Consider the following 8,471-nt stretch of genomic DNA (forward strand, 5'->3'; position numbering starts at 1 on the left):
ATAGATTGAAAAAGAAAATGTTGCAGAGCGAAAGTGTTTAGGCTGAAGTTGAACACTTATTTTGCCTAACCCTATAAACAATGTCAAGTACAAGATGAACTTCCGAAAATGATGAAATGTCCTTTGTACAACATATTATAAATACACATTATACACAACATGAACACAGTTCAATGATATACACAGTAAAGGCATGTGAAATATCCTTGTACACCTTTGCACCAATTATATACTATATACAAACACTTCCATTATTATTTATATCTCACACTTAGTTTTCAATTAACATTGATCATAGTATTACCTGCAGTGTTGATTCAAGAGTGATATATTTTTTCAAGACTTTGGTCTTAAAGTGTTTTTTAAATGTGTGAATGGAAGTGGAACATTTGAAGGAATGATCCAAGCTGTTCCTAACCCTGCAGTGTAACAGCATCACAGCTTGTTAGAGACCAGGGAAAAGTGGAGCTCAGCCTTTTAGCGGCCCGGACAATAAGATAAGAAGTGGCAGGAGTTGGTCAGTGGGCAAGCAGTCAGAGCGTGGACTGTGGATGTCGGCCAGAGCGGAGTTACGTAACCTTTCCACGCCCACTTCCCCCTTGTGGAGCCGAGCAGACACACTCTAGTGCCCACTGATGATTTACTGCCGAGGACGACACAGCGGTTCCACGTTCCGTGCTCTCATCTCTCTGACGACTGGGACCAGCTGGATCAGTTGCAGTGTGTGTTATACAGCAGTGGTCCCCAACCACCGGGCCATGGCCCGGTACCGGTCAGCAGACCGATTGGTACCGGGCCGCACAAGAAATAAAAAAAATACATATATATATATATATATATATATATATATATATATATTTTTTTTTTATTTTTATTTTATTATTATTTTTTTTTATTTTTTTTTATTTTTTTTTATTTTTTTTTTATTTTTTTTATTTTAATTATTAAATCAACATAAAAAACACAATATATACATTATATGGGCTTTGTACCGAGGATGTCGTTGTGGCTTGTGCAGCCCTTTGAGACACTTGTGATTTAGGGCTATATAAATAAAGATTGATTGATTGATTGATTGATATATCAATATAGATCAATACAGTCTGCAGGGATACAGTCCGTAAGCACACATGATTGTATTTCTTTATGAAGAAAAAAAATAAATCATTTCATGTATTTGTTTTGAAAAGGTCAGGGGTAATAATAATAATAATAATAATAATAATAACTGGGATTTATATAGCGCTTTTCTAAGTACCCAAAGTCGCTTTACATGTAGAGGGGTAAGCGGGCAGATTTGGTGGGGTTTTCGAACAATTCGGTCTTTGTCTGACTTTTTGGAATGACTTACTAACAAAAACCGAGATACCACTCTACCAAACTGTACTCAGTGGCCTAGTGGTTAGAGTGTCCGCCCTGAGATGGGTAGGTTGTGAGTTCAAACCCCGGCCGAGTCATACCAAAGACTATAAAAATGGGAGCCATTACCTCCCTGCTTGGCACTCAGCATCAAGGGTTGGAATTGGGGGTTAAATCACCAAAAGGATTCCCGGGTGCAGCCACTGCTGCTGCTCACTGCTCCCCTCACCTTCCAGGGGGTGATCAAGGGCAATGGGTCAAATGCAGAGAATCATTTTGCCACACTTAGTGTGTGTGTGACAATCATTGCTACTTTTTATTGGTTATTGGTTTTTATTAACTCGCTGGAATAAAAAAGACAATATAACATACATCCATAAACGTGGACGCATGTGAAAAAGTGCAATATATTTATCTGTACAGTAACCTATTTATTTATTTATATATGCACCTTATTGCTTTTTTATCCTGCACTACCATGAGCTTATGTAAGGAAATGTTGTTCTTATCTGTACTGTAAAGTTCTAAATTAGCCACCCTTGCTCTGATTAATGCTTTGCACACTCTTGGCATTCTCTCCATGAGCTTCAGTATTTCGATACTTTGATACATTTAGAAATAAAGGCAACCACAAAAATGTCATTATTGGCTTTATTGGAACAAAAAATCTGAGCGTACATGAAACATAAGTTTATTATTGCAGTTAAGTCCTTTAATAAAATGTTGAACATACTAGACAACTTGTCTTTTAGTAGTAAGTAAACAAACAAAGACTCCTAATTAGTCTGCTGACGTATGCAGTAACATATTGTGTCATTTATACACCTATTATTTTGTACACATTATGAGGGACAAACTGTAAAAATTGATTATTAATCTACTTGTTCATTTACTGTTAATATCTGCTTATTTTCTCTTTTAACATGTTCTATCTACACTTCTGTTAAAATGTAATAATCACTTATTCTTCTCTTCTTTGATACTTTACATTAGTTTTGGATGATACCACACATTTAGGTATCAATCTGATACCAAGTAGTTACAGGATCATACAATGGTCATATTCAAAGTCCTCATGTGTCCAGGGACATATTTCCTCAGTTATTAAACTGTGGAAGTCGCTTCCTAGCGGTTCCGCTGATCACACACGTCACAGGAGACCTGCAGCGTCCAGAGTTAAAAGCTTTCTTTTGTTGGAAGTCGTAGGCTGTTCTTCTCTCTCTTCCCAAAGCCTTTTCCCCTTCACAAAGAAACTTTCCAAATGTCTGTTTTTTGCTCATTTTCCTAGCAGGGTTACATTTTGCCGCTCAAGTGACCAATATATAACCCAGAGAATCCGGTCATTTTTCAAAATAAAATACTAAAAAAAAATCGTTCAGGCTCAGATAATAAATAAAACGGAAATAACTAATAATTTCTTGTGCGGCCCGGTACCAATCAATCCACAGACCGGTAGCGGGCCGCGGCCCGGTGGTTGGGGACCACTGGTCTACAGTACAGGCCAAAAGTTTGGACACAGCTTCTCCTGACTATTTACATTGTAGATTGTCACATCAACACTATGAATGAACACATGTGGAGTTATGTACTTAACAAAAAAATAACTGAAAACATGTTTTATATTATAGTTTCTTCAAAATAGCCACCATTTGCTCTGATTACTGTTTTGCACACTCCTGGCATTCTCTCCATGAGCTAACTCCTTCAAGAATGTTGGAAAACCATTTCAGGTGACTACCTCTTGAAGCTCATGGAGAGAATGCCAAGAGTGTGCAAAGCATTAATCAGAACAAGGGTGGCTATTTTGAAGAAACTACAATATAAAACATGTCTTCAGTTTTTTCACTTTTTTTTGTGTTCATTCATAGTTTTGATGACAATCTACAATGCAAATAGTCATGAATGAGAAGGTGTGTCCAAATGTACTGATATGTCACACACTTGTATTGGAACTCCGAGCAAAGTACAAAGGTAGAGATGTCCAATAATAATAATAATAATAATAATACCTGAGATTTATATAGCGCTTTTCTAAGTACTGTTGCGTTTGGACCAGTTGTTCCTCCCAGGGAATTCAAGTCACAAGTCGCTCCCAAGCTCTTTACGACACTTAAAGCTGAGTAGAAAAACCACCAGAGACAGAATAGGTATTTTGTAGTATATTTGCAAAGCTTTGTAAATACATTGAGACCAGTCCAGCATAGAACATTCAATCGCGCCGCCAAGATGGTCTGCCCCCCTCCCATGAAAAACCCTCTCCCCTATCAAGTCTCTCTCCCTCCCACCCTCGCAGTCATGTCCCTCCAGCCAAAACACATGCCCATTGTCCTCCGCACCTGGACATAAGGCTAGATAAGAGAAAGGAGTATATCTCTTTCTTACATTCCTCACTCAAGGTTTAGCACACAGTATTTGCAGACAACCAAAACACCACAATTGGAAGAAAAACACTAATATGATTATGAAATCAAAAGAAGTAACACTTAAATACGGATATATGTAAATATCTGCCTCCGACAGTACCCATAGTCGCTCTACATGTAGAACCCATCATTTATTCACACCTGGTGGTGGTAAGCTACTTTCATAGCCACAGCTGCCCTGGGGTAGACTGACGGAAGCGTGGCTGCAATTTGCGCCAACGGCCCCTCCGACCACCACCTATCATTCATCATTCAATTCACCGGTGTGAGTGGCACCGGGGGCAAAGGGTGAAGTGTCCCGCCCAAGGACACAACGGCAGCAATTTTTTGGATGGTAAGAGGCGGGGAGCGAACCTGCAACCCTCAGGTTTCTGACACGGTTGCGCTACCCACTACGCCATGCCGATATTATCGGCCAATAAATGCTTTAAAATGTAATATCGGAAATTATCGGTATCGCTTTTTTTTTTTTTATCGGTATCGGTTTTTTTTGTTTTTTTTAATTATTATTTGTATTTTTTATTTTTATTAAATCAACATAAAAAACAGAAGATACACTTACAATTAGTGCACCAACCCAAAAAACCTCCCTCCCCCATTTACACTCATTCACACAAAAGGGTTGTTTCTTTCTGTTATTAATATTCTGGTTCCTACAATATATATCAATACAGTCTGCAAGGGATACTGTCATGACTTGGTCCTTGGGTTTTGTTTTTCCGGAAGGCAACGGAAAGTTGGCTCGGGCGAGACGGGAATGTGAGTACATATTTTATTTTTACAATAACAAAAGGAACAAACTAAAGGTGCGCACGATGGCGGAGAACAAACTATGAAAGCAAAAAGACTATAGCACAAAGGCAATTAACTCAGAACACGAAACAAAACACTTACTGTGGCATGGGACTGTGAACATGGCTTGAGAGGATAAAGAGTGTGCAGAGCATAAATGTGATGTCGCCAGGTGACCAACAGAAAAAGAAAAGCTTAAATAACACAGGCATGATTAACGAAAACAGGTGCGTGACTCAAAACGTGAAACAGGTGCGTGACGTGACAGGTGAAAACTAATGGGTTGCTATGGAAACAAAACAAGGGAGTGAACAACCAGAAACTAAAGAGTCCAATAACTAAACAAAACATGACTAAAACAAAACATGATTACACAGACATGACAGGATACAGTCCAAAAGCACACATGATTGTGCGTGCTGCTGGTCCACTAATAGTACTAACCTTTAACAGTATTTTCATTCATTACTAGTTTCTATGTAACTGTTTTTATATTGTTTTACTTTCTTTTTTATTCAAAAAAATTATTTTATTTTATTTATTTATTTATTTTTTTAAGGAACCTTATCATCACCATAACAGGTTGTCCAAATTAGGCATAATAATGTGTTAATTCCACGACTGTATATATCGGTATCGGTTGACATCGCTATCGGTAATTAAAGAGTTGGACAATATCGGATATCGGCAAAAAGCCATTATCGGACATCCCTATACGAAGGTGCTGTCCGTGTGACTCTCCCATCCCCTCTTACCTTTCCGTTAAACTCTGTTTTTGCCAACAATAGTCCTTCACAAAAGGTGAAGGCGGTGGTAAATATGCATTCATCCATTTAATTCATCATTTATACATATTTTTGGGTGTCTGGAACGTGTAATAGTATTTAGATATTTTTTTCCCAAAAAAGGAAATGGCTCTGGTTTTCGAACAATTCGGTCTTTGTCTGACTTTTTGGAATGACTTACTAACAAAAACCGAGATACCACTCTACCAAACTGTACTCAGTGGCCTAGTGGTTAGGTGTCCGCCCTGAGATGGGTAGGTTGTGAGTTCAAACCCCGGCCGAGTCATACCAAAGACTATACAAATGGGAGCCATTTCCTCCCTGCTTGGCACTCAGCATCAAGGGTTGGAATTGGGGGTTAAATCACCAAAATGATTCCCGGGTGCAGCCACCGCTGCTGCTCACTGCTCCCCTCACCTTCCAGGGGGTGATCAAGGGCAATGGGTCAAATGCAGGGAATAATTTTGCCACACTTAGTGTGTGTGTGACAATCATTGCTACTTTTTATTGGTTATTGGTTTTTATTAACTCGCTGGAATAAAAAGACAATATAACATACATCCATAAACGTGGACGCATGTGGAAAAGTGCAATATATTTATCTGTACAGTAACCTATTTATTTATTTTTATATGCACCTTATTGCTTTTTTATCCTGCACTACCATGAGCTTATGTAAGGAAATGTTGTTCTTATCTGTACTGTAAAGTTCTAAATTAGCCACCCTTGCTCTGATTAATGCTTTGTACACTCTTGGCATTCTCTCCATGAGCTTCAGTATTTCGATACATTTAGAAATAAAGGCAACCACAAAAATGGCATTATTGGCTTTATTTGAACAAAAAATCTGAGCGTACATGAAACATAAGTTTATTATTGCAGTTAAGTCCTTAAATAAAATGTTGAACATACTAGACAACTTGTCTTTTAGTAGTAAGTAAACAAACAAAGACTCCTAATTAGTCTGCTGACGTATGCAGTAACATATTGTGTCACATTATGAGGGACAAACTGTAAAAAAGTATTAATAATCTACTTGTTCATTTACTGTTAATATCTGCTTATTTTCTGTTTTAACATGTTCTATCTACACTTCTGTTAAAATGTAATAATCACTTATTCTTTTCTTCTTTGATACTTGACATTAGTTTTGGATGATACCACACATTTAGGTATGGATGTGATACCAAGTAGTTACAGGATCATACATTGGTCATATTCAAAGTCCTCATGTGTCCAGGGACATAGTTCCTCAGTTATTAAACTGTGGAAGTCGCTTCCTAGCGGTTCCGCTGATCACACACGTCACAGGAGACCTGCAGCGTCCAGAGTTGAACAAAGTTTTAATATGCATCAACAATTTTTTTAAATGTATAAATGGTTGATTTATATAGGCTAGTAAGGTAAAGTTTTGTACCTGACAAGTTACCAACCATCCCACACCTGGGACACAGTCCTGCAGGGCCGTTTGGTAGACATCCAGACGACAGGGGGCGGCCCGCCTTACCGCCGGCGCACACCAGGGGACACCACTTCAGGTGGGATGGAACAATCCATATAACACGTCACAGATGACGTCACGCTAACATCACGTGACACCTCTGATGAAGGCTGCAGAAGCAAGATAGCCCAAACTTGACCTTACTAGCCTATATAAATCTACCATTTATAAATACCAGTGACATGCGGTGAGGTTGATGGCTGGTGAGGCACTGACTTCATCACAGTCAGATTAACAAACATATGAACCCTAAAGAGTATCTTATTCACCATTTGATAGGCAGCAGTTAACGGGTTATGTTTAAAAGCTCATACCAGCATTCTTCCCTGCTTGGCACTCAGCATCAAGGCTTGGAATTGGGGGTTAAATCACCAAAAATGATTCCCAGGCACGGCGCCGCTGCTGCCCACTGCTCCCCTCACCTCCCAGGGGGTTATCAAGGGTCATCACATTTCATTACACCTAGTGTGTGTGTGACAATCATTGCTACTTTAACTTAACTTTAACTTTACACAAACAAACTGTAGCACACAAAAAAGCACATTTAATTAAAAAAACGTTATTATGGTCTTACCTTTACTTATAAATGAAGTCCATGCGCCGCTGTTGCGCCGGATAATGTACCCCCGCCGTAGAATGCACCCCCTGACGGGAGTGTTATATCAACTAAAGCCCACACTTAAACTTTCCACGTGCAAGATTGAATCTATTTAAAAAAGTGTAACCGAGGGTTTATAAATGTCGCCTATACTGTATGAAACTACAAAATAACAAACACGGAGGCTCCAGTTTACACGAGGACCACCTTATTTACCTTCTTTCAAAAACTTCCGCTCCACTCCAACGTGTCATCACTTCCGCTCTTAGCGCCTTCAAAATAAGAGCTCAAGGCATATACTGTATAACAGCGTATAACAGGAACATCACAAAGAGGAACGCCCATAAAAATAGGTTACAAAAGTTATTTAATAAGAAGCCAAAAAGTGCAAAAAAAATAATGTTCGTGTTGGAGGAGTTGTGAATGAACGCAATATGAAATCCGTGCTGCAGTCTGCAGGTGTACATAATGTTGTGGCCCTGCAGTCATTCACAACTCCTCCAACACGAACATTATTGTTTTTGCACTTTTTGGCTTCTTATTAAATAACTTTTTTAAATAGATTCAATCTTGCACGTGGAAAGTTTAAGTGTGGGCTTTAGTTGATATAACACTCCTGTCAGGGGGTGCATTCTACGGCGGGGGTGCATCCAGCACAAGGAGGTGGGATTACTGCGAGCCTCAGCCAGTGCGTCTTGGTATGATGACGTTTGCGCGTGACGTCACGGGTTGAAGCAGACATTTTGGAATAGCACGGTGGACAGCTTAAGTCGTCTGTTTTCACCACATAATTCCACAGTATTCTGGACATCTGTGTTGGTGAATCTTTTGCAATTTGTTCAATTAACAATGGAGACTGCAAATAAGAAATCTGTAGGTGGGATCGTGTATTAGCGGCGGCTGCAGCAACACAACCAGGAGGACTTTGACTTGGATAGCAGACGCGCTACCATGAGTACAGCTTTGGCTTCCAAACATTTGATCGCTTGCCCGTACGTGCGTGCCGCTATGTG

At 39.3% G+C, this 8,471-nt stretch overlaps 2 protein-coding genes across 2 annotated transcripts in view; both read right to left on the reverse strand.

Moving 5' to 3' along the window:
- The window catches only part of LOC140680121 (uncharacterized), a 1,112,395-nt gene that overhangs the window by 226,986 nt on the left and 876,938 nt on the right, over positions 1-8,471 (reverse strand). The gene's annotated exons all lie outside the window — the stretch shown is intronic.
- LOC133570551 (uncharacterized) overlaps positions 1-8,471 on the reverse strand; it is a 270,169-nt gene that overhangs the window by 180,280 nt on the left and 81,418 nt on the right. The gene's annotated exons all lie outside the window — the stretch shown is intronic.

This window comes from Nerophis lumbriciformis, linkage group LG28, assembly GCF_033978685.3.
Source record: "Nerophis lumbriciformis linkage group LG28, RoL_Nlum_v2.1, whole genome shotgun sequence".
In the NCBI taxonomy this organism is placed as follows: Eukaryota; Metazoa; Chordata; class Actinopteri; order Syngnathiformes; family Syngnathidae; genus Nerophis; species Nerophis lumbriciformis.